At 36.8% G+C, this 26525-nt stretch overlaps 1 protein-coding gene across 1 annotated transcript in view; it reads right to left on the bottom strand.

The window, feature by feature from the left end:
* Positions 1 to 26525, bottom strand: part of LOC311440967 (uncharacterized protein) — a 181617-nt gene that overhangs the window by 27363 nt on the left and 127729 nt on the right. The window contains exons 1-2 of the transcript XR_014695689.1: positions 6980 to 7046; positions 246 to 342 (exon numbers count right to left, since the gene is read on the bottom strand). The gene's annotated coding sequence lies outside the window, so the exon portion shown is untranslated. Of the gene's footprint in view, positions 1 to 245; positions 343 to 6979 lie in introns of the transcript that reaches the window.

Raw genomic sequence — 26525 nt, 5'->3', positions numbered from 1 at the left:
ACTGCTTGATGGCAAGACGTCAGCAACATCTTTTGTTAAACTCTGTCACTGTACTGGGAAAAGAAACAGATTACTTGGGCCATAAACACAGAACTGAAAGAACAAGATTGTAAATTCGAACAAGTTAAGAAAAGTGGTTATATTCATATGGTGAACAAGAGACCTAATTTCCTATCCTTATACTTAGGATACTTATTTTATACAATAATGATTTAACCATTTAGGAAATATAGGGAAATACACACCTTATTTTGGTCTATTTTAAGCATTCCTGGCTTATGCCTTTATTATTTCACTTTCCAGTTTTCCACCATCTCCATTCACCTTTTGTTGTGTTGACCTCTGAAATAAAGCATTAGGTGAAAAGAGGAGCGGGATATTTAATATCCAAGGTTATTCCTAGAATACATTTTCTTCAGGAATAGCAAAGACATAGACACCATGCATATTTCAAGCAGGAGAAACTTCAGAAATCTGCTTTCCATCCCATTTTTACTTCCATACTCAACAAAATGTATGCAGCTGATGTGAAATAAATACAGATACTCTGTTTCCCATTCTCTTTTAACTAACTCTAATAGAAATCATGAATACATTCAGCAAAGTCAGGGAAATCACCGTGCTAAATAGTAGTTTGAGGACAGAATCCATGTTTCAAACTTTTTTACAACTTACTACTTGTACAGTTGACAAAACTCTCCAACAAAACTTGGAGAAAGACTATATTTGTTTAAGACACCTGTATTTCTTTTTTTGTTGTTTACTTTCTTTTTCTTTTGCAACTCCATGTTCAAAGACAAGACTGGCTTTTTATGGCTTAAATAATTTTTAGAATTTAAGTGCATTCATTGTTCTTCAAGTGTTTGCAAGTTTCTTTATAGCTATTAGTTTTACAGTAGCTAAAATGTCCAAAAAAATACACAGAGTATTTACTCATGAAAATTTGATGACAATTTTTTCATATTTCTTGCAATCTGTACATGTTTTGTCTAATTATTTTTGGAAGTACATCTGCTTGGACACCTGCAGAATTACTGCAAGCTGTCACTTTCATTTGTGAAACATTATTTAAATTTTAGATTTGGCATCTAACAAAAACAAACAAAAATACTATTTGTTATTATAATACAGCACCTATTATTTACTGAGTTTGACTCACTCTTACAGAATGATAGACAATGCCTTCAAACTGGATCTTTATGTTAGAACTATGGAGCAGAGGAAGAATCACTGTGAATTAACAACTTTCTAGTATGATATATTTTATTCTGATTAAGCCCATGCAAAACTTATTGGCCAAGATAACTTGTAAACACTGACAATATGATTTTTTTCCTCAAAGTACTGTCAAAAACTTCCACATTGGTCCCAGTAATATGAGTCTCAGTAACAGGCCCTGTTTGACAGACTAGGACACAGAAAGCCGTCAACCTAAGAGTAGACTGTAGATGATTGTTAAGGGGATTTGGTACTTCATGTATTTTGCCTAATAGGGGAGCCTGTGCTCAGCATTTCCTGAAGCAAAAGAAGACAGATGAAATCTCTGGGCACTTCATTGCTGCTGCCTCTCAAAGATTTCCTGTCAAAACGGGCCTATACGGGAAGAAAGGTTTTCAATATTTTTTTTTTTTTTTTACCTGGCAGGATTTCCAGTCTTGCTATGAAAGAGTTTGAAGGCACTGTCTTTGTAAAAACAGTGCTGCCAAACTACCATATCTAGTTGTGTTTAAAAATAAAAAAGCGATATGACTCACATTACCATAGCGTATACTGTAAAACTGGTTTTGATTGACACTCTATCCATATTTTATATGGTGCTTTTTTTCTTCCGTCAAATGGAGCAAGTGACCTTGATGTTAGTGTGCTTTGCAACTTAAACAGGGAAAGCATATTTGTTGTCAACTACTTCAGGGATACGATTTTCAACAGAGTACGTAGGGAAAAGGAACACAAGTCCCATTATTAATAATAGGAGTTATTCATGTAATTCCCTGTTCACCTCATTGAGACTTCACCCTTTTATGTCAGCCTTCTTAGAAGGTTGCACCTATGCAAATTTTAACTGTACAGAATTAAAAGGCACAAAGAAAATGGCAATTCTTTTCAGTATCAACTCTAAATAAAAAATGTTGTACATGACTGAAAATCTAAAATCCCCCATGGAATTTTATCTTGGGCTCTACACACAAGTGAATTGGTTGCATTAGAAATAGCTACACATACATAGCAACTGCAAGTGTTTTCCCTTACTTCAGCATTAAACACACATGAACACACAGAAATCTTATTTTGAAAACTATCTAGGAATCTGTAAACTGTTTTGGGGAAAAAAAGAGAATATCCAAAATGGTCAAAGCATACTCAACATGCAGCTTAAGTATAAGAAACACTGCTGTCCTTTAAGCCAAACACTGTGGCAGGGTTGAGACAGGGGCTCTTGACTTGCCTCCTGTTGAGCAGCCTTCACCTTCTTTAGCTTTGGGTTTGTAGTGGTTTCCCACTAGCAAGGGGCTACTTAACCTGCCCTCATGTGGGCTTTTCTCCTGGAACTGGGGCAGGAAATTCAAGTTTTGTAGGTTTGAGCTGATAAATTAACTTGATTTATTGCAGAGTATACGGAGGATTTCACTTTGTGGTCTGACAACCCCATGCAGTCTGAGAAAACCGAAGTGATGTACATTAACTATGTTGAAATGGACTGTGGAAGAAAATTTAATTTGCTGTAGAGTGGTTTGCTCCACAAAGGCTACTGAATAAGGAAAAAGTAGGGGAAAAGAAAACAAGCAATATAAGACTCAATGTCTAGTATAGGTAAGGAAAATCAAAATCTGATTGGAAAAATAGTAACACTTTACTGTATTTTAAAAGGAGTAGGAGGAAACATTTATCAAATGGTAATGAGGGATTTTTTTTTTTTTCAGGAAATCAGAGCAGCAGATGCTATGGGAAAAGGAGAAGGGAGAAGAGAGGACAAAGTGCCAAAAACAAGGACCAAGACCAAGAAAATTCATTGAAATTGAGAAGAACACCCTTTCAAAGTCAATGGCTATCAGAAGGCGAAGGAAGACTTTCAGGGTAACATGGGTATACTTGTATATACAGACAGCCTGCCCAACAGAGTTACATAGGTGAGTGACTTTGAAAGATTAGAGAAGACTCAAGATGTGCAGTGACAAATGCATGAACAAGCTGTTCAGGAAACTGAGCATGAAACTTCAGTAGAGGTAGATGCAGCTTATGTAGCACAGGCTTAGTAGACAGCAGATCTGCAAAGGAAATCATCATACCACCACTACATCAGAAGCTATAGTAACCTTTATTTGAAGATGTTCCTCTTTTAATTTGTGCAGAAAAGATCTATGAGCCATACTGAAAACAGTATATAACTGCAGGGGAAAAACGCCTACATTAAAATTTTACAGAAGGTGTTAAAATACCTAAAGCAAATAGGAAATACAGAATTGAAGATGCCACATGTTTACAAACTCCCTCAACTCCCTCTCTTCCCTCCTCTGGGAAAAGAGGCCTTCAGGCTTAAAGAGAAAAATATTCCAGGACATCGCAAAGAAAGCAGGTGCTTTCTGCAGCCTGAGTCAAACAGAAATTAATACTCATACAGAAGGCTTAGCACAGATTACCAATAGCTCTGTTGGCATATTATTGCAATGCTTTGTCTTGGCAGGAAATTTGGGAATCATATTCCTCTAAGTATGAATGTTTTGGAAACTACTGCAAGGAATGTGTTTAAATGCAAACTTCAAAAATGAAGATATGTAATCTTTTTGTTAAATTACTACAAAGTATTTCAATAGCCTGTTAAGTTATGGTTGACAGTAGGGCCATCCCTGATCTGGATACTCTTCAGCTGCATGAGAGTTCTTGAGCCATGAAGAGAATTGCAGCAGTGGAGTGGGAGCTGTTAGCTCTCCCCTTCTTCATTCCCTCACAATTCCAATCTTTGACAGGTATCTGTAAATATTTCTGGGGAAAAGAGCTTAGCTGCAAGTTTTTTTCTTGCGGCAACTTTTCATCAGGTAAACCTCCTGTAATTCAGCTGCGCAAGATTTTTGTTTGTTTTCACGAGGCTGGAAATGTTTTTTTAAAAAACAAGTTAGTTCACCAGACTAGAAAGACAGAAAAGGAAAAGAAATGTCTTTAGAGGTACTATTCAGTCTGTAGCAGGACTTCTGCTTTGAAACTTTAGATAAAGATGTAAAAACAGGCATTTCCTTAACAGACTGCTAGAATTTCACACGATGCTACCCTTGAAAGTAAAGGATTGATGCTCTGGAGCTAGATAGGCTTCTCTCACTGTGACTTGGCATAGACATGGAGCTAAAATTCATTTAGGCCAGAAGATATTAATTTGACTTGTGACATTTTCTTTGTCCAGCTTCAAGTGATTAAATAACAAACAGTGTCTGATGAGCTACAGATGTATCTGTGAGAAGTCACAAGGCACAAGGCCAGATGTTCTTTTTCTTGCAGAATATGACTGGAAGTAAAGGAGAATATTAGGAAAAAAAAAAAAAAAAAAAAAAAAAAAAAAAGAGAGAAATCCCCTGTCCCTCTTCTCTCCAATCCATTTTCTGACCAATCAAAATATCAAAATTAATACTCTCTTTAAGGCTCTCTCATACATGCCCTACAAGGTTTGAATTAACAAATACAACCAAAACCAAGCTTCTGTTCATGGCCAAGGGCAACCTGACCTTTGTTCTGCACATATGCCACAGTTAAAATGAAACATGAAAAAAGAACATATCTTTAATCTCATATCATACTGTTTTATATAAAATGTTGTATGGAAATGTAGGCTCTAATGAGACTCTTTTTTAAAAACAGATTATTAAGCAAAACCAGATGATGCATTCATTTCTAAAACCATCTTCTCTGAGAAATACACCATCTTTTTGAGGATTCCCTTCCCCCCTTTATCAAGAATAGAAGCTTACACTTACAGTCACAACTTCCATCATCCCAGAAAATGACATTGTCCTGTACAACTCTCACAATTTAATACCTTTCTCATTACCTTATTATTCTTCTTCCAGCAGCTATTTCCACATCATCTCGCCATATAGAGAAAGTGACTAGAAACCAATCACATCATTAAAAATTTCCAAGTTAAAACCTGCTGAGATCTACAAGACTTGCTAGTGTACTGAATGTAGAAATAGAGAAAGCACAAGATGGGTTGTTACGAGCAACCTATGTCTTCTATCATCAAAAATCATATTATTCTTTTCAACTATTGACATTGCTAAAGTTACTTTGAGTAGAGGCTTATAAAATTTGTAGCCAATTAGTCACTCCACTAAGTTTTCAGAACACTCTTTAGGACTAACAGTTCATCCATCTACAAATTACAAGCAATATTTTCTCAATAGTAAGGGTACAAGATACAGACACAGTAAGAAAGATGTTCAGGGCATCAGAACACACATCAGAACAAACGTATGAACAGTGAAGAGGAGCTGATGTAACCACAGTGATACAGAAGCATTTTTGTCTGATGTTGTAACCCTCTGATGGAGTTACAGCCAGGATTGTACAAGCTAAATAAGACCTCTGTTTAGAATTTAATTGCATGAAAATCTTAACAGAGACTAAAATAAAATAAAATAAATGGCCCTGGTATTTTGACTTCAGAAAGTCCATAGTCCAGACAATTTACCATCTAAATACAAGGAAAGAAGCAAAAGAATATGACTGTGAATTACACAGGAACCATAATGTTCAAATACGCAGAAATCTGTTCTGCATACAATGATTGCAAGTTGTCCTAGAGAACAATATGCCAAACTATGCAAACATAATACTTTGCTTCTTACATTTGTGTAGGCTTTAAAGCACTTTGATGGTCTTGCTATAATGTTTTTATATAATTTCCAAGTATTGTTCTTATTCTGGCGTTGTTTTCCTTTCTTTGTCTTTGCACTAGAATATCTGAAAATTCAGTTGGTGAATCTGTGGTGCCAAAAACACTGAGGCTGGTTTTAGAATAAAGTTAAATTCCAAACAAGTAAGAAAGGCAGAATGTGGCTTTGGCAGACTTCTTAACGGAAACAATGAGCTTTAGGAAAAAAAGAAAAAAAATCACATAACCAAACAACCACTCCCCCTTAAACAGAAGTGGAACTGCAGCAGATACCTGGATTCAAGTACTTACCATGTATTTTCACTTTTTACCATCTTCTGTCTCAGTCATAATTTTTCCTCCCATCTGAACCTATGTTTGACTGCTAAGTAAGACTAAGTAAGACTGTGGTGGTTTTACTCAGCTAGGCAGCTGAACTCCACAACTGCTCTCTCACTCACCCTCCTCAAAGGGAAAGGGGGAGAAAATACAATGAAAAGGGCTCAAGAGTTGAAATAAGGACAGGAGATCACTCAATAATTATCATCACAATCAAAACAGACTCAGCATAGGGAAATTAGAGTAACTTAGTAGCTACTGCTAACAAGCTAGAGCAGTGAGAAACTGAAATATAAACTAAAACACCTTCCCCCTACCCACCCTCTTCTACGTCTTCCCCCCAGGAGGCACAGTGGAATGGGGAAAGGGGGCTGTGGTCAGCCCATAACACTGCGTCTCTACCACTCGTGGTCACTCTCTGCCCCTGCTCAGCATGACGTCCCTCACATGGGATGCCATCCTTCACAAACTGATCCCGCAGGGACTTCCCATAGGCAACACCTCTTCAAGAACTGCTCCAGCATGGCTCTGTACCATAGGGTCCATCTGTCAGGAGCAAACTGCTACAGCACGGGTCTCCCATGGGCAGCAGCTCCCCCCAGGCCCCTTGCTCCTGTGTGGGCTCCTCTCCACGGGCTGCAGCTCTGGCCCGGGGCCTGCTCCTGCAGGGGTTCTCCATGGGCTGCAGCCTCCTCTAGGCCACATCCACCTGCTCCACCAGGGGCCTCTCCAAGGGCCACAGGGAGACTGGAGCATCTCCTGCTCACCTTCTGCACTGACCTTGGTGGCTGAAGAGCTACTTCTCACTCCTCACTCTCCCAGCTGTTGTGGTGCAGCATTTTTGTTTGTTTGCTTGTTTGTTCTTTGTTTTCCCCTTCTCTTAATTCTGCTGTCACAGAGGTGCAAACAACATTGCTTATTGGCTTGTCTCTGGGCGGCAGCAGTTCCCTTTGGAGCAGGCTGAAACTGGCCCTTATCTGACACAGGGCAGCTGCTGGACTCTCTCACAGAGGCCATCCCTGCAGCTCCCCACTACTAAAACCTTGCCATGTAAACCCAACACAAGGTCATAAAGTAAATTTTCTTTAACTGTCTTTCTAATGAAGTCATATACAAGCTGTTGCAGTTATGCAACAACAAAACAAACCACAATGCAGTTATATAACAAAAAAAAAAAAAAAACAAAAAAAAAAAACAATGCTTTTATGTGTACTTATTATGAGAGTCTAGAATAAACATGAGATAAATATGTAGTAATCTTCACTACCAAATCAAACAACCATTCTCTCCAAGTTCTACTGGAAACAGTCCTTTACTCTCGCAACTCGCTGGTGCAGCCAGCACACAACAAATGATAGGTTTGGGGATACCAGGGCTCCCTCTTTGGCCTCTAAAACAAATGTTCAATATAATATGCTTGAAGCATTACACCCAGTTGATGAAGTCATGTTTGTCTCTCTTTACATCACTACTACACTAACAGATCATCCATGTACTTGGACTAAAATTTCCTTGCTAAACAGTGTAAATGCACTATGAATTATCAAATTCATACATGACAAAATCTGTTGCTCATTTTACACTGCAAACAGAAAACATGCATACTTTCTCATATGACTGGAAGCCATTATACATATGACCTAATTCCAGCACTTTTCTGAAAAACTGAAACATTTCAACCTGTTACAGAAACTAACAAAATAGCTTAATGAATTTTCTCAAGAACATAACAAATCATAAGTACCACATTTCTCAAAGCCCTACTCTGAACAGTATGGGAGACAAACAGTGCCAGAGTGGCACCTTTGACATCAGGGTACAGAAAGATGGAGGTGACAAGGTGGAGCAACTCTCTGAGTGAGCTGGCAGCTGTTACAACCCCATTAAACACCACCAATCTCCCCTTCAACTCCAGTACTTCAGTGGCCATTAAAATAATGCCAGTCCCAGCTCTGATATTTCTGGGATAGGCCCCCTGTAACAGCTGCCCCCTATAACAACCCAGCCAAGTGAGACAGCCTTTCATTAGGACATCACTGTAGGCCTATTGGGAAACTTTGTAGCCTTGTTTCACAACCAGGCAAGGTAAAGAAGTGCTCCTTCATTTACACCATTTTCCTGCCCCCAGTAACTTGTCAACCTGTTTTCCTATTTCCACAAAATTTTACGAAGCAATACAGATACTGAGCTTCAAGTGTTGTGTGACTAGGCTGCTGTTAAAAGAAAAAAAAATAGGGCGTCCGCTCTGGGAAAGACTGCAATATGAGCTCATCTTTCCATAGGCACCAGAGATTCCGGGGGACAGAAGGGACATTACACACGTCCTAATTTCAGGGAAATCTTATGTTTGAATTTGCTCCTTATTAATCTTCACAGAATTCCATCACTAGATGCAGAGCTAGCCCACACCAGGTTTCATTAGTTCCACCTCTTGCAAACTACTTGTTTATTTTAATAAAACATGAATAACTGAAAACAGAAGCCTGCCTGCCAGTTATTTTTGTTTTGTTTACTTGCAGAGCTTTAGATAAAGCCATAATATTAAGCAGCAATTTTGCCTGTGTTTTAAATCACCCTATCAACAGTGAAATTACATATGAGAGAGGCAGTTCAAATGACTGCTGATGCAGAATGAGTTGAGTTTGCCATCCCTGCCCAGAACTGGCACAGGCTGCTGCTGCCCTAATCAAATTCTTCAGGTTATTCTAGATTCTTGCATTCAATATAGCAAAACGGAGTTTCCTAGTTAATGATATAAAGTAACACTGAATAAATACAAATAGTTTAATCTTCTTCTGCAGTCATATCCTCCCACACTGGTAAGTGTAATTAGGAAAATGCTACATTGCATGTTCTGAATTGTGAATGCAGCTGATTGTTAATCATTATATTTACATAGCTTATATGAAAAATATTTAAATTCATGAATGCTCCCACTTTTCTTTGCCATAACATTAATACCTGAACAGTGTCTGAATGTATAATGGTGTATTTGTAGCTTATTGATTCTTCTGCAATGTCCTTGCAAGAAAACTGTTGGACAATAAACAATAAACTTCCAGGTGTAGAGAACATTTGAGATTACAAAAAAAAAAAAATAAAAAAAAAAAAATATCCTTTGGTAAAAATGACATACAGTAGGAGGGAGAGAGGGGAAAGATACACTGTTCCAAGCTGACATGAAAGTGTGTTCACATAAACAAAAGAAAAACTGTAACATATTAAAGAAAATTTAGGGAAGTGCCTTTTATAAATCATATTTTGCAGAATGAATTGTGAATAAGCTTTCATCATTATTTAACATCCATAAAATACTGATTTCCACAAAAAAAATAAAATCATAAAAAGATTTATATGAAGCATGGAATTTAATTGTGCCAACAATAACTGTCTTGTATCTGTTTTATCAAGAACAGACAAAACAGAAATGTATCACATATTTGAGAATATTAAAAACTAAACAAAACAAAACAAAAACAATCAACAAAAAAAATTCTTTTAACAAATAACTCTTTGGAAGTTCAACTAGGAAGCAATGTGCGCTCACTAGTAATATCTCTGATAGGATTCATAAAATGATAGAATAAATTCACAGGATATATATATTTTTTTTATTTTTATTTTTTAACCTGAAGTTAGAAAGATAAACTAATATTCTTTAAGATCTGCTTGAGAAAATGGATCATTATTAAAAACAAAACAAAACAAAACAAACAAACAAACAAAAAAAAAACTTATTTTCTGTGTGCCCAGAGCAGGGTACCATGGACTTTATTTTCAGAGAGTGAGCATTAATATTTTTAAAGAACTGAGTTAATGTACGAGCCAAAAACTAGATCCCCTCAACTCAAAAGACTACCCTTTGCGTGGAACTAAACTCAGAAAATTCGAGATATAAAAATGATTTCATACTGTTTCCTTTTTTCTATTTTTTTTCTCATTTATTTATTGTCTGTATTGTATTCTCCATCCATATTGTGCAACCTTGACGAAAATTTTAAAGTAGCAAATGAATTCATCAATTGCATTGCACCAAAGAAGGATTCGTTGTCAAAAATATAATATGGGGAGACTGACGATAGCATCTGTTACCTACATTTGAGCTGAAGCTTTTCTTGGTCAAAACTACATTAAACACATGTTGGTGAATAGTTAAGCTGCAACTTGGAACATATTTTTTATCCATGATGAAGGAACACCAGCTGATGCTGTTTGAGGTACCAAAGGTACCAAAGCATAAGCAACACATTTCTTTCACAAAGTCAAAAGCTAAGCCTAATGTCAAAAGTTCTCTACATAGTCTGTAAAGGTAGTTGCTGTGAACTGCCCTCTGGAGGAGTATAAACTAGGTTTCACTGAAATTCTGCTAGAAAACCTAGTGTCTTTCAGCTGTCCATATTAAGGTCATGTAAATACAACCCAATGCCCATTCTATTTTGGCATTCAAATTTAGATGTGTTCTAGAAATCCATATATAAATTCAACATTCAAATACAAGCATAAATAAGGGAAAAAGTGCCCACTTGTAATACAGCTTGGCCAAATATCTTCAGAAATGTTTCCTTCAGAAATACTGTAGCTTCTTCTCATTAACAAAATCTTGAGATTACCTTCATGTCCTCCCTCTATTTGAATTTCTTTAGCTCCTAATCTGTATTTATCAGTTATTCCAAGTAGGGTTATTCATTATTCTGTGATGTACTTTACACACATTCACTTCCTAAACATATTAAATGCATCCTTTAATTTTTTTAATGTATTAAAATTTATTTCTGATAAAGAGTACAATACTAGGTGTGTTTTGGCAGTGATTAAATGTGATTAGTAAAGAATTTAAAACTTAAAGCACATAGGCACTGTGAGCAAACTGACACCCTGAATAGCTTAAAAGCTAATTTTTCAAGTTTTAAGACTTACACAGCAAGAATACTGGAATTAAAATGGCAGATTTAAATCATGTCAACATATATATGTTTTGTTCTATATTATTTCCTAGAAAGAGTACATGACAATCCAGTGTCTCATGCAAAATCAATTACTTTTTAGTTCAAGATCCTCAGTCACTGAAACAGGATATTATTTTGTGTCCTGAACAATATCTTGTTCCAGTTTCTACGGAAACCAGCAGCAAAAACTAAGTTTACAATGCTGCATCCTCCAGAAAATGACTACAATGTCAGTCTCCAGGGTATCATTACCAAGTGCTATTTGCATTTAAATTTCTATAACCCTTAAGCAACTGGATTGTTTGTTTACATGCATGGTTATGATCTACTAGGTATCTTGGTGTTATTCCTTACTTCCCCATATGGGTTCACAGCCTATTGGTCTTTAACCACTTACAAAGCTAGGTTCCCAATCAGCAATACCATTTGTGAATTTTTGTTTGGGAAATTCCCTTTTGCCACACTCAGTGAGATGTCTGTTCAAGCCTCAGTATGTGTTTCATTAATGGATGTCACTCAATCTGTTTCACACATGGGAAGAAATAGGCGAAGTCATGTTGCTCCATGCTACAAATAGCCAGAGTCTAGAGGAAATGTCTCTCCACTGTGCACAGAAGGTTTTGGTAACTGGCCTAGGGGAACTAGGTTACATGTTCCTAAGGGAAGTCAAGGAAAACTCCACATTTTTCTTGACAGACACTTTCCTCTTTTGTCAGAATAGCTCAACAAATGCTCTGATGAGTTACTGATGCCTTTATAGTTGAAAACTCTCCTGACAAACTACTCTGCTGACCAGAGATGACAAGGCCCTGACATCAAATTTCTGTCTTCAGAACATACAGAACTGTTATAATATCTGTTCATGCAGGATGCAAAAACAAAAAGATTCAGGGGCTGTAGTTTCCCACTGAAATCAACATCAATTTGTAATTTAGTAGAAAACTCTCTTCCCTTCCATTGTGTTTCAAGGCTTTACACTTAACTTTGTAATTATTTTTCACAGAAAAAAAAAAAAATCTATCATTAACTTCTACAACCTCTAAATTTATTCTGTATTTAGCGATACTTAGTGAACAGGACAAAAAGAGGCTTTTCCAAACAAATCACTTTTATGACTAAACAATCACACTTACCGAAAAAACAAAGAATGTGATTATAAGAAGCAAGATTTCTGTTCTGAGATGTAGACACATACTTACAAGTACACCCTTCCATAATAAAGCAAATTTAATTAAGTATGTAATGCCTTAACCTTGGTAGATGCAGCTATTGATTTAGATCAGATTTTGCTCCAGAAAATTATTTCAGCAAAGTAACTGCTAGCTGGTTTCCTTTATAATTCTGTATTATTCTCTGTTCTCCCCATTCATGAGGGAGATCAATCTTTTTGAGATCATTGCTCCTGAAACGTATACCATGGGAAATGTAAGAAAGATGACATTTCTTCTAGATACTTGTAAATATAATACCTTGCCAGACAGTGCTCTCTGTGGTTTCTTGTCCCACCAGTATACCGTAAGCCTGATCTGGAGAATCCTGTTCAATTGATGGAAGAAAGTAATTAAGCCTCCATTCTCACTCAAACTTGTGCAATCTCAGGAATGAAAGTTGGCCTTTGAACCCAACAGCATGGTGGCTTAACACCAGCAGATGCTGTAATACGGAGTTAACAACATTGGGCAGTACATTCTTCTGAGACCTAACACGGTGCTACAGCCACCAATCTTTTCTTGTTTCCACTTTTGCTTTCTCTGCTTACATGCATGGGGCATATCTGCAAATTTAGGGAATAAGGAAAAACAGGAGAATGCTGCACGGAGGCATGTCCTACTTAGCCTAAAACCAGTGGGTTGGTATTGTCTGAACATCATCTTGACATTTGGTGTCTGGTCTGTATCACTATAGTGAGCTGACTCCTGGGACTTTTTCCAGACTTTGAAATTGGGATTATTTTAATGATAATCATTTATCAAATCTTAAGCCTTGTTCTTCTAAATCCCAAACATGTGGGTTAACTACAAGACATTCCAAAGACCTTAACTATTGTCATAGATACAACTGCGTTAATACACAAAGATCTTTTTGTTTGTGGTCTGTATACATTGCTACTTGTGGGCTATTTGAGTGGAGGGAGAGGCCTTTAGGAAATTTTGTGAAGGGAAATCCTAAGACTGAAGAATTTCTATCACAAGACATGAGTTTTAAGTACCATACAGGCAGAGGAATGCTATCCTATATAGAAAGCTGTGTCTGTCAAAAAGATCTATGGGGGACGAGGCAACAGCTCTAATTTGAAACAAAACAGAAAGTTGTTTTTTTTTTCTTTTCTCCAAACTTTATTAAAATCTAAAATAAATGTACTATAGTCCTCAAGCACCATTCAGTGGTAAAGAACCAAGAAACACACACTTAAAATGACCTCTGAAGCAAGTCCTAGTATGCATATGAAAATTTGCTTACTATGTACTGACTGTTTAATATAATCAATTTCATTATAGGGCTTGTCTCATGTGTTTTCAGTACAGTATACATGTGTTACTATGATAAACAGTGGGTTGACTGTAACATGTTAAAATCATTGAATTAAAATGATTCATCCCTTTACAAGTCATTAGTCTGTAAAATGAAACCGAGATACTGTGTACAAAAAAGAAACTGAGGCACAACATTATCTAATAAAATGTAATTCATATAAGTAACCTTTAAATCATCAAGGTTTTTTGCACCATAAATTCTTTTTTCAGTGTGCAGAAATAAAAAATGGAACTAAACTTATACATTAAACTTACAGTCAGCTGTATTTTTTCTTGTAAGCTTTGCTTGTAATCATAAGAAGAACAGTGATGGTACGATGTGTTTTTTTTAAGACAAATGAGTAATAAATGAAAAAGAAGAGTCAAAACCACTTAAAATACTTTAAAGAACATTGGGGAAAAAAATGCTTCAAGGCAATAAATGCACATTCCCCATTGTTTGGATGCAATACAAGTACATCTTTAGTTAATTACATAATGCCTTCAGTGATGCATTTCTTTGATGTTATATCTGACTTTTATTGTAAATAATTAGGGTAGGATTACTTGCAAGATGGATTACTATTTCACAAGTGTTGAGTTCATTGGGCACTGCTGCTGATTTTATACACTTACTGCACAAGCTTGACAATAAAGTAATATCCCTATTATAGCCTAACCCTGAGTAGTGAACATCTCTTAAGATGCAATGAGATCTTAAATCAGCCAATGAGTTCAACAGAATTTGTAGCTTCTTTGCATTTCATAAGCTCAGTTTTTCAATTAAAAGTGAAAGGCCACATATTGCACTAAAGCATTCTTTGACTTTAATGAGCATTTCTCACATTCAAGTCAAAGGTTGTGTATAGAGGATGATGTTTAACTAGTCTACTCTGAGAGCAGAGTGACTGCTGATTCATTTGCCTACCAAACCAGAAGCAAAGCAGAAGCTATAGCAAAGTCACACCTTAACAATATTTTATACCTGTTGGACATTGATTCCCAAGACTGCCCCAAGCACTGAGACCCAGCATAAAGCCAGGCTGCTGGCTATCTCTGCAGCCCTGTCATTTTAGTTGTCCACACTTCCATCTGTGGACATTTTAGACACCAATGTCTTACCTCTCTTATCAACAAAAACAGGATAATTCTTTCTACTCAAATAAATGAGAAATAGAAGAACACAGAAAAGAAAGGGTAACTACAGTTCTTTCTAAATCCCATAAGCCACACAGAGGAAGCCAACAAATGCTACTCTCAAAATGACCTGGGATGTTCTTGAAATGCTGCATGGTGTGCTGAAGGGTGTTGCTGAACACCACAAGTGAAATTGGAGGAAGAGGAATGCAAAAGTGAAACAGAGTGAGGATATGTTTGGAAGTCCTCCTGAATTTCTGAACTACTATTTCTTGTATGGAGAAGTAAGACAAAAACACCGTAACAGAAGTAAGGCAAGAAGCAGCTATTTAATGGGTGAGAGGGCTACAAAGCTGCTCCACAATTTTGAATCACACCAAACGTAAATGAGGTTGGGCAAAGAAGGGAGAGGGCCTTTGACTGTCAAATCTTTCACTCTGAATTATGTTGACTTTCCCTTACAGTTACCAAAAGGCCAATAAAATTCTGATGAGATAGAAAGCTAGGCAAGGTCTTGCTTTAATAGAAATAGAAAATGGGTTTGAGTATAGCAGTTAACAAGAGAGTATTACTTAAAATACAAAAGGAGAAGGGAGAAACTAAGGGCATGGTGAATGGACAAGTATCTTCACAGAGGAAAATATATGCCTTGAAATGGAAAGTTAAAAAAAGAATAATGACATCTGGAAAGACAGATGATAAAGTGGAAATTCCAACTAGCAGAAAGAGAGAGGGAGCTTTTATGCCAGTATAGAGGGGTTATTGGCAAGAAAAAGGTAATACAAGAAGAGGATAATGAGAAGAGGGGAGGAGAGGGGAGGAGAGGGGAGGAGAGGGGAGGAGAGGAGAGGAGAGGAGAGGAGAGGAGAGGAGAGGAGAGGAGAGGAGAGGAGAGGAGAGGAGAGGAGAGGAGAGGAGAGGAGAGGAGAGGAGAGGAGAGGAGAGGAGAGGAGAGGAGAGGAGAGGAGAGGAGAGGAGAGGAGAGGAGAGGAGAGGAGAGGAGAGGAGAGGAGAGGAGAGGAGAGGAGAGGAGAGGAGAGGAGAGGAGAGGAGAGGAGAGGAGAGGAGAGGGAGGAACAAGACTTCTCAGGGTTTAAAAAAAAATAAGGCTGTCTTAAACAAATGTGAAATGAAACCCCTGAGTATTCAGCACAGATAGCTTATCCAGTGTCACAGCTGAGCCATCTATAGGAAATATTGTATTGCTGGTATATAAAAAAAAAAAAATTAAAAAAAAAAGAAATGAAGGAGAGTTTAATGTAAAAAGAAAGAACAGGAGATCTTCACTGCAGAATTAAGACGTTCTTTATAATTCTCACTCTTTTTCATTTTTTCCCCTTCTATTTTGGCAGCTTCATTGTCGTGCTCCTGTGGCAGATGTAACACTAAAAAGAAAAACTCCTTGAGGGGCCCCTTACAAATGCCTGACTATTTTACATACTCATGTCAGGTCAGAATTCATGCTCAGAAAAACAAAACAAACTTGTTTAAAAGGCTTTTAAGATACTCCCTGAGAATGAGATAATCATTCATGAGAATTGATGCAATCATTACAAGTAATCAGCTCTTGCCAAAGATGGAAATAGATTAGTTCTGGAAGGAGGGACAGTGCTGAAGCCTGCATCCTGTTAAGAATATGCAAGAGGAAAATGTCTCATACATATTTTGCATACATTTTTCCACTGTCTAATTGGGCTGGAGGAGTGAGATAACTCATAGCCTATTGTTCTTGCAAGCCACAAGCGTAAAGAGAGAAGGGAATTGTTAACAAGCTAATATTAGTCCAGTAACATGACTTGATCATTTTATTTCTGTCTGTTGGATGGATGTCACAAATTCTCATGTAGGAAACTGGCTCTTCCTTTTGCCACAAAGATTAGCTACAACCTGTGATACCAGTGCTTTGCTGGAAGGAATAGTACAGGAGCTTCACTGCTGTGTTATTATCTGGGATCTATTATGTTTTACATTTTTCAAAAATCTTTAAGCTAGATCTTTGACATTCAACTGCCTATAAAGACATACACCACCTGATGAGAGGCTTTGATGTGCATTTTGAGGATTAAATAATCTAGATGGAAGGCAATGTGTTTCCAGCCAAGAAGAAAACTATGGAGGAAATTTTGCCTCCTGCCGTTTAGCACTGCTGGCAGTCAATACCTTTTAGCCTACCCTCTAAATTTGATTTCATACATATTTACAGACTATTTTTCCTCTTACTACTAATTCTTTTGAGACCAAATTAAGAACAAAGATAGCAGGAACAGGCTTCATCAAATAAAAATGTAAATATGCTGCATCTCATTTTTGGATGAAGAAAGTTTATTTAAATATTTTCTCAAATGGAATATCTTTGCAGTATCATTATTGCTTGCAACTGGAAAAGTAATAGTCTACAAGTCAGAGCAACCCATTGAGGCTTAAGCAAATTTATGCATTTAAATAATGTAGTTTGTTTTTTTTTTTAAGAAAGCTTAGAATTTTCTGCATTTTCAGATGAGACTACAAATAAAAATTTAATATAATATACACAAATATATTATAGACTATTAATATATTAATTTATTGTATATTAGAATAATACAAAATAACAGAGCATATAATAAAGAATACAAAATCTTACTTCCTGTATTTAAGTTCAATGAAAAAATATATAAATATTGTCTAACTGAATGTTCTGATATTTTTTCCTGTTATTGCCTCTATCTACAGTAAAAAAATATATATATATTCTAAAAGAATTATGGAAAACTGTTCACAATAAATAAATAAATAAATAAAATGGGTGCTACAAATGATGGAAATCCTTGCTTTCCATCTTTGTCATTTTTCAAACAATAATTTTATTTTTAATGACAGACCAGTAAAGTTCAGTACAAAAGGTAAATTTACTCACAAAGTGAGAGAAGAATGACTAAACATGTCATGTACATGTTTGTCTGGCATGGCACCCATCACGAGTGATTTTGACCTCCGCATTTCTCTTTATCCTTTATTGTTTTATCCTTTATCTTCATTTATCTTTATCTTTTTCCATCCAATCCTACCCAAAAGCCACACAAGTTTCTATATGGTGTTTTAGGATCAACCTAGCATGAGACCTTGTACATAATTCTGGTTTTAAGACACTGTTCCATATCTTACCAGATGTTAATTACATTCATTGTGCTTACTGAGCAATGGTCAGAGTGAGCCTGGTAAGGTTTCAAACCCTGTCTCTCTGTTTTAGAGGGTCTCTGCAGGCCAGTCTCTGCTTTAGGCTAGGCACTGTTGTAGCCAGGTTTGCCAGAGACAGGCACACTGGTTCTGAAGAAGGTGGAGTCTGCAGGCCAAGAGGGACAGGTAGGAGAAATGAAAAGGCTGCAGTAAGAAGCCCACTGGGCTCCCCAGCCTACATCACACTTTAGCTTCCTTTGCACTCCCCAACCTTGGAGGAGAGCATGTAAGCCAAACTCATTGAGCTAAGGATCTCAGGAGTTATGTGGGAATCCATACGTCCCCCTCACCTGCTGGTATTTCTGCACAGAAGAATGTATCATGGCCCGCTACCTTGAATCATTTTCTTTCGACAAACTGAATCTACTATCTACTAGTTTTAAAGCACCATATATTCACAAGCACAATATTAAAGTGATATGTGTTTGTTATATGGTATATAGATATCCTTTGCTAAAATCTCATGGTATTTCTATATTGGGCAAGATAACATCAACTTGAAAGAAAGCAAATATGTTAACCGCTTTTCTCAAGAAAATTCACGCAGAGAAGAAGAAGAGATTAATTTTTTTTCTAACTGCTGGCAACATTTCAGAGCTGTATCTACAAAGAATTGTGAGAAGTTCAGCAGTGACATTATGGAGGATAGTGAGGATACCAAACATTAACTTAAAGAGCCAAACTTCTCTATTAAGTCTGTCTACATCAATCGTTAAAATTCATAATGTTTAAGTACAACTCCCTAAGCTGGTAGGCATATTCATTATCTGTAGGCCTATTAATACAGTAAGAGACCCAAATATTCTTAGTTCAGGTCTGTCCCCTATGGTTTTGCTTATTTTCTTCAGGAAAAAAAAATTCTGCAGCTCACTCTCTACAAGTACTGCGCCTACTGTTTACCTTACAGGTTGTAAGGAAATGATGAAATGGGCCCTGGGAACATGCCCCTGCTTGGTTTCATTGGCAACTGTCATGCAAACAGCTTGACATTTCTTAGCACATCTGCTTAGTTTCAGATTTAAAAAAAAAAAAAAAAAAAAAAAAAAAAAAAAAAAAAGTAAAGAAAAAAAAAGTGCACAAATCTTCAGGAAATCTTCATTTTTTTTTAGTGGAACACTAAGAACTTCTAAGGTGTACTGATAATAAACCAAGTCTAACAGACAAAGAACAATGAGGTTCTAATAATGAAAAACAGAATAGAGAGATTTAACAGTGACCTTTGGTAAAACGTATCTTACTGTATGTTTTTCTTCAAAGGTGTTTAATCATGATTTCTGCAGGTAAAATGTATTCATGACAATTCCTAGAATTATATTATCTAATTTTTGAGAATAAAAATAATGAACCTTTTTTGTCATCTGCAAGATTATACTCAAGAGAGATGGTTAGCAAGTTCTCCTGCAATGATTATGTAAACCAGAATTCTACAAATGAATGTTTTCACAATCTCAGAGGCTCCACCACTGTAATTAAAAGGTGAATTTTTCACTTTTGTTTTGTTATTCTTGTCTCCTGGGTCTGATTTATAACTTTTGTTACACAATTATATTCATTCATTTCTTTGTGCCATGTTGTATGTTATTTCAAAAGTAACATCTAGAGTGTCCTTGCTTTAAAATGTAGATTTAGCCTCTCTGGATGAAACTTGGTAGAACATCTGTGTTTGAAAGTATGAAAAATTACCACATTTTCTGAGTGAACCAGGCTGAGTGCTCACATTATACTGTCTCTAAGAGAAAATTAAAGTGCTGCTGATAGCTGAGGGACTGGATGGCTCAAGGGAATCATAGTGTGACACAGTCTTTCATCTGATGAAAACCAGCATGAATTTAGCCCATGCTGATAATGACCAAAAGTCATTATCATTTGTTCAGTAATTTATTTAAAATGAGTTAGGGGTCCAGCTCACTTCTTAGTGGTAAAGAGTCCAAATTAGAACTGAGCAAATAATGAAGAAATGTCTTTGGAAAAAAAAAAAAAAAAAAAAAAGATTTCACTTTTTAAAATTAGTATGCTTAAACTTTTGTTTTCTACCTTAATATTTTAACAAACAAGTCTAGGAGGAGGAATGTCTGTGAATTTAGAAGATGTATAAGCAAATGCTCATGGAAAGCAAATCCTGATTTTATGAAAACAAGCATTTGCACTGGAAAAAGAGATCTATTTCTTAGGATTCTGCCTTTTAAAATCCATTAAATGAAATCCATTAAAATATGACTTGGAGACTGTGTGGTCCCCATGCCTGGTCAAAACTAAACAAACAACTTCAATTTGTGAATCAGGTATGCATAAATGAAGTGTTTTCAACAAAACCACACAACGACAGTTATTTACAAAAAGTATTCACAGAAAACCATCTTACAAGTTAAAGAGTGAAGGAGAAAAAGAGACATAATAAATATGTGATGCCTTAATAACTTAATATTTTGGATCAGCTGAAACCTGTTGGAAGTGAGAATGAGGAATTTAAGCCTCTGCAGAAGCGGAACAAAAACCAGTGTGTGAAGTCAGTGTGACAGTATGACCAGGGATAAAAATCACAGACTGGTGTAAATGAGACTACAAAATCTAGCAGAAGTATTTACAGGGCTCATGTTCCTAAAACGGAACATATGAATAAATACAGTTATCTTGCAAATGTACCTCCAAGTGAATGTATCTAGTGCATGCTAGCAATATTTTTAAGTTTAAGGTAATATATTTTATGTAAGGCTGACATCCAAAAATCTGCAAAACTACAATACTCCCAGCAGGAATACTGGGGCAGGAGCATGGTAATTATATCATTTCATACTAATATTTATCATATGCCATTAGTGCTGTAGCATTTCTGTCATATATGGGTATCTCTAGCTGGGACAGAGGGTTGAAGATGATACTGCATGTAGGCAATTTATTTTCATGCTGGGGTATTTTGCAAAAAAACGATTTGAAACAAAACTTGGGATCTGCTAAGCAGGAGTAGAGGGTAAGAGGTTCTCAGAACCACTGAGCTTGCAAGGGACCTTTGGAGATCAGTGTCCAATACCCCTGCTAAAAGCAGGGTTAACTAGAGCAGATTTCTCAGGGGCATCTGCATAAAATTTTGAATATTTTGAATATCTCAACTTCTCTGGGCAACCTGTTCTGGTGTTTAACCAAACTCACAGTAAAATTTTTGCTTGCTTGTTTTTAAATGGTTGTGTGAACCTTTCTGTATTTCAGTTTGTGCCCATTGCCTCTTGTTGTTTCACCAGGCACCACTGAGAAGCGTTGCTCTATCTTCTTCATTGACTTCCATCAAGTATTTGTACACAGTGATAAGACTCTCTCTTCTCTCTTTTTCAGGTTTCTTTTTTCAAGCTTTCTCTCTTCCATGCTGAGCAATCCCAGCTCTCTCAATCTCTCCTCATATGACACATTCCACTCTTAAATCATCTTTGCAGCCCTTCACTGGTCTCACCCCAGTAATTCCATTTCTCTCTTGTACTGGAGAACCCAGAATTAAACCCAGTACTCCAGGCATGTCTCAGCAAGACTAAGTAGAGGAGAACGATCACCTCCCTCAGTGTGCCAGCAACGTTCAGCTTGATGAAGCCCAGGAGGCTGTCAGCCTTCTTTGCCACAAGGGTACATGGCTGGCTGGTGAACAACTTGGTACCCACCAGGACCCACCCCAAGACTGTGCTGTGAAGCCACTTTCCAGCTGGTGACACCTAGCCTTTACTGGATCATGGGGTTAATTCATGCTGAGGTGCAGGATCTGCATTCACCATTGTTGAATTTCATAAGGCCAGTTCATTTCTCCAGCCTGTCAAGGTCCCTCTGAATGACAATGCAACCTCCTCATGTATCAGCTGCTCCTCCCAGTTTCATAGTCAACAATGCAATTTTGTATTCTCTGCAACAGATCTCTCGATTTCCAAAAGAATGCAATCAAAATAGGGTGAAATGGGTCATAGAAAGTGAAGAATCAGCTTCTGAAAACTGAGTGACTTTTGCTGCAAGCAGGAAATGAGCTATGTGGTTATAGCTACACAGCTGAGCTGATAGTTTTTAATGTGTAAACACGTACAACAGACTCAAATTCCACTCCTGCTTTAATAACAGACATTATGGCTTATTATCTCAACCTTTAAAGACAGACAAGAAAGATGGTAGCAAAGACAATAAACAACAGTGCTTTGTTTCACTTGTGTGCCACATTTTTGGCTAGACTTGTGTTTCCTGAGAACAACAGGACCTTGCAATATGCCAAACACACTCAAATATGGGTAAAATCATAGGCAACAGGGAGCATTTCCAGCAAGTATATTTCTGTGACTAACAATATAGCACAAGCCCTTTGAAGGTCTGGACAGACTACTTTTCTTGACAGCCAATTCTCCTCACTTAAAATGACAGTATTTAGTTGTAATTTGTAGTATTACTCCTGATTTACATCAGAAATTCTGAGAGGAGAATAACACCTGGAAGAGCTCACCATGAGAGTAGTCATAAGCTTATTTTTATTGTTGCTAAACAGAATGTCAGCAACAAGAGTTCCAATCTGCAATTTGTACTGTTCACTATGTTCATCTTCATGCCACAGGGAAAAATGATGCTTAAGGCAGAATGATTACACCACGCTAGCCTTGAGCTAAAATGACATCATAAATAAACAGTGCAAGCAATAGTAATAATGACAACAATCAAGACAGATAAAAAAAAAAAAAAAAAAAAAAAAAAGTAGAACTGTGGCAAAGTAATAAGTCTTCAAAATTATCTAAATAAAGCTAGCTAATACATTTAAAGATCCATTGAGAATAATAAAGAGAAAAAATACCAAACTAAAATCTCTTAGAATGCTTGAAATTGTCCTTTTAACCTTTACTTAGATTAGCAAAAGTTGCATGTTCATACCCGATGGCAAAATATAGTCCTTTTCTAGAAAAACATGGAAGTGTGCATTAGTACAGAATATGTAATATTAAAAAATCCATCCATTATAAAAGATGTAAGGCATAACTGTGTTGCCAAGTATTGAGCTTAGCAAAGAAATATTAATTTTGCTTAAATTGGTCCAAAACCCTATAAAGCTATCCAATGAAAATTTTGTCCATTTGCAGACCAGTAGCTACAATAAAGCTACAATGTCTTCACTTGTTGAAAGTAATATCCATTTAAGTTCTGAGCACAAGCATCCTCTAACAATAAACCAAATGAGCTCTCAATATAAAATGTCTTCCTTCTCTGAAAATCCGTATAGCAAATATAGCCCGAGGGAACTTTTAACAAAATGTTATAAAACTGAAAACTGACATTAATAGGAAGTACTGATATATCCTTAGTGACAATGAGTTCAATTCTCCTGCCACTGCATAATGGAAACACCAATTGGCTCCAATTTGCTTCGATTGGATTTGCTCCGATCAGTGACAGAAGAACGAGGCCCAGTCCTGCTGAGACATCATTATGAGAGACAGATTTATCAGAAAGTATTGGCTACAGCTGAAATATGCGACTCTCTAACATTACTCAGGCTTTGGTTGAAATCCACGGGGGTGGGTAGGACACAGTAATTGTGGTCATTGCATTCCTTAACGTCAATGACTAGTTCACATTATGAGCTCCATTGGTGAGGTAAAGTGCATGACATTCCTGCCTTCCCACCACATGCACCAAACTCAAGTCTCCTTCTGCACAAGTTTATCCTGGCCCTTTATTCTCTCTCTCTCTCTCTCTCTCAGTAAATAAATAAATAATAAATAAAAATCCTGTCTTACATCTCATTAATTATTGTTCCTTTTACACATCTTTCTGTTCTTCCTGTCTAAATATACTTCCTTCTCTTTCTCACTCTCATCGCTCATCTCAGCCTCTCTGTTCACCCACTGTGATCCTCATCAGATCTCCTTTACTCCTAAACCACCCTCATAGCTGCTCCTGGTACTTTGTTGCATCCACTGACTCCTGTGGTCCTATGTAGTTGCTCTGATACAACAGTACCCTTTTGATCTGGTTCTTCTAAGGTAGCCACAACTCCTGGCTGTTGTGAAAGCAGAGAGATGGCTCAAAACAAACCTCAGGTGCCAACAGCATCCTGCTAAGCCATCTCTTTATCAAGCTGACATGTGAACAGTAGGGAAGGTGAGGTGAAAGAGCTCTCTCAGAACACCTGTCCAAAGCAGCCCAAATTCAGATTCTGTCCTCTTTATTACTCCATCTTTTCCACAGTATGCCTGATTTTTTGCAGGCGATGAAGAGGTTCTGCTGTCCTCCTTGTGAAAGCTGGGAACAGGAAATGCAATCTGTCCCCTTGCGGTGATGTTCTGACCAAAAGAAATACATCACAGCAAGACAAGGCACAAGAAGGAATTTACACTGCACTAGAAATATGTGATGAATTTCCTACTGAATCCAACCTAATGTTACAATTGATTTTTTTCTTCAACTCAGGGTTGAAAGCCTATTATAATACTACTTATCAATACAGAATGTTAATTCACGCTTTGAATTAAGTGGCTAAAATGGGGATTTAATTTAGATTTACTAAGACAGCAATCGCATGTTAATTAAATCGCAATTGATTATTAAAATATTTTTACTGAGGTTTAACAGCTCCACTACATAAGAAGATTTGCTAACTTACTGTCCAAATTGTGTCTCTGGATGTACTGCAGTGAGTTCAGTGAGGTTGCACAGATGCAAATGAAAATAAAATTTGACTAAATAATTGTTTTCTCTTGAGTTAGCATTTATTTAACATACAGTAACTTATTGAATCTAAATCAAGTGCTTAGTTACAGATTTTTAGGATAGTTAAAATGTTAAGAAATATTATATCATATGTTAAGAAGCTGCAAAGCATGACAGTAAATGTCTAACAGTATTTAAGTGCCAAAATAATCTTTAGTTCAGAAAAATATCAAATACCATTCATATCTCTGAACTTAAGTATGTCATCAGACATATAAGGTATAATTTAATGTGATAAATAGTAATCCAGCAATAACAATGTGGGAATCTGAACTGGAAATCAAGGATGGAACTGGATTCTGTTCCCCTTCAGCAAAGAGAGGAAAGAACTCTTTCACGCTGTTGCATGATGTTCAGACGTAACACTAAGCAGGTACCCTCATGATGAGCATAGCTTGGGTTCTCCTTCTGCATCTGAGTGTACCCAAACGGAGATGCTATAGTTTGTTCCACAATATTCAGGACAAATTAGCATAATTGATGGAGATTTTTCACAAATCACAATTGCAGGGTAAAGCAATACAATTTTATTAATATCACCCTGTCAGAATCTAACTGTTTATGGATACATATATATTTTTTCCAATCTCTGTTTCAGACATTGGCACCTTTAGGGAAGAGAAAAACATTTTGAAGCCATACCAAGACACACAGTAAGAGCACAACTGATTTTTATTATTTTTATCCCTGTTTTATATTCTTATCCAGTTCTTCCCTCTCAAGACAGTTCTTCTCTTGAAACAATGACCAACAAAAGTACTGATTTTTGCAAAGTGCCTTGGGTAAAATTCCCCTTTCTCAGTGTGATTGCTGAGATAAATATACACAAACGTTAGTCTAAACAGTCATATTCAGTGATTATTCCTGATTTCAACATTTTTAGCACCCCTGTTAATCCTCAATTTATCTGCTGTCTTTTAGCAGCTCCAACTCTTCCTGAGCGCTAGCACAAATTTCAGCAAAAGTGCTTGTTGCCATTTTTTATTTCCATCCTTCACAAACTGGAAATATTTTTCTGGAGTGTGTTCTTAAAATCCTTGGACTTCAGTCTTGTGATCTCAGATAAATCATCATTCTATTCAGTGCATGGACTTCTATTTCTCATTTTGTTTGAAAAGGTAGTTATCAGGAAAAGGTGTTTGGCACTTAGCTCCACTGTTTTTTCCTCATTTTTCATGGGAGTCCCACTTTTCTCTCATAGACACTCACATAAGCTTAAGCTCACTGATAGTAGAGTCAGAGCAATCCAGTCTAGGTACCTCTGGATGTCATCTCACCTAAAAGCTAAATCACGCTGTCACACCCAAGACAAAGTTGGATTTTAATTCAATATCCTTTCTTTCATCAAACACTATATCTGTGTCAGACAGCCATATCTTTATCCTTTCTCTTTCATGGAAAAATGCCCATGTGCAAGGAACTCAAAGCATTCCTGTCAGCATTGCTCTGTCTAAATTTTACCCACAGCTGAGCTGACTGACTAAAAAATCCCCTGGGCTCACCCCAGAGCCTAAGAACTTGCTCAGGGTCAAGGCAAACACTTCCAACAGGCATGGACCAGGTTCTGGTAATGGCTGGAGGTTTGTTCATAGTTTGCTGAGTTACCAGGTTCTGTCTGAAACACAACACCTCCCTTCTCTTCAAGTCTTCCAGCTAAAGTTACAAATGAAACTCTCCTGCAGTAAGCACCACAGAGACTAATTCATAATCAAAGAATAAATGTTATTCTCTAGCCAGTAACTTATCTTCCAAAAGAAAAGATGGAGAATTTAGCCATTTAATTTCTTAAAGTGATAT

This window comes from Aythya ferina (assembly GCF_964211825.1).
Source record: "Aythya ferina genome assembly, chromosome: 8".
NCBI classification, from domain to species: domain Eukaryota; kingdom Metazoa; phylum Chordata; class Aves; order Anseriformes; family Anatidae; genus Aythya; species Aythya ferina.
This window is presented reverse-complemented; position numbering and strand designations above follow the sequence as displayed.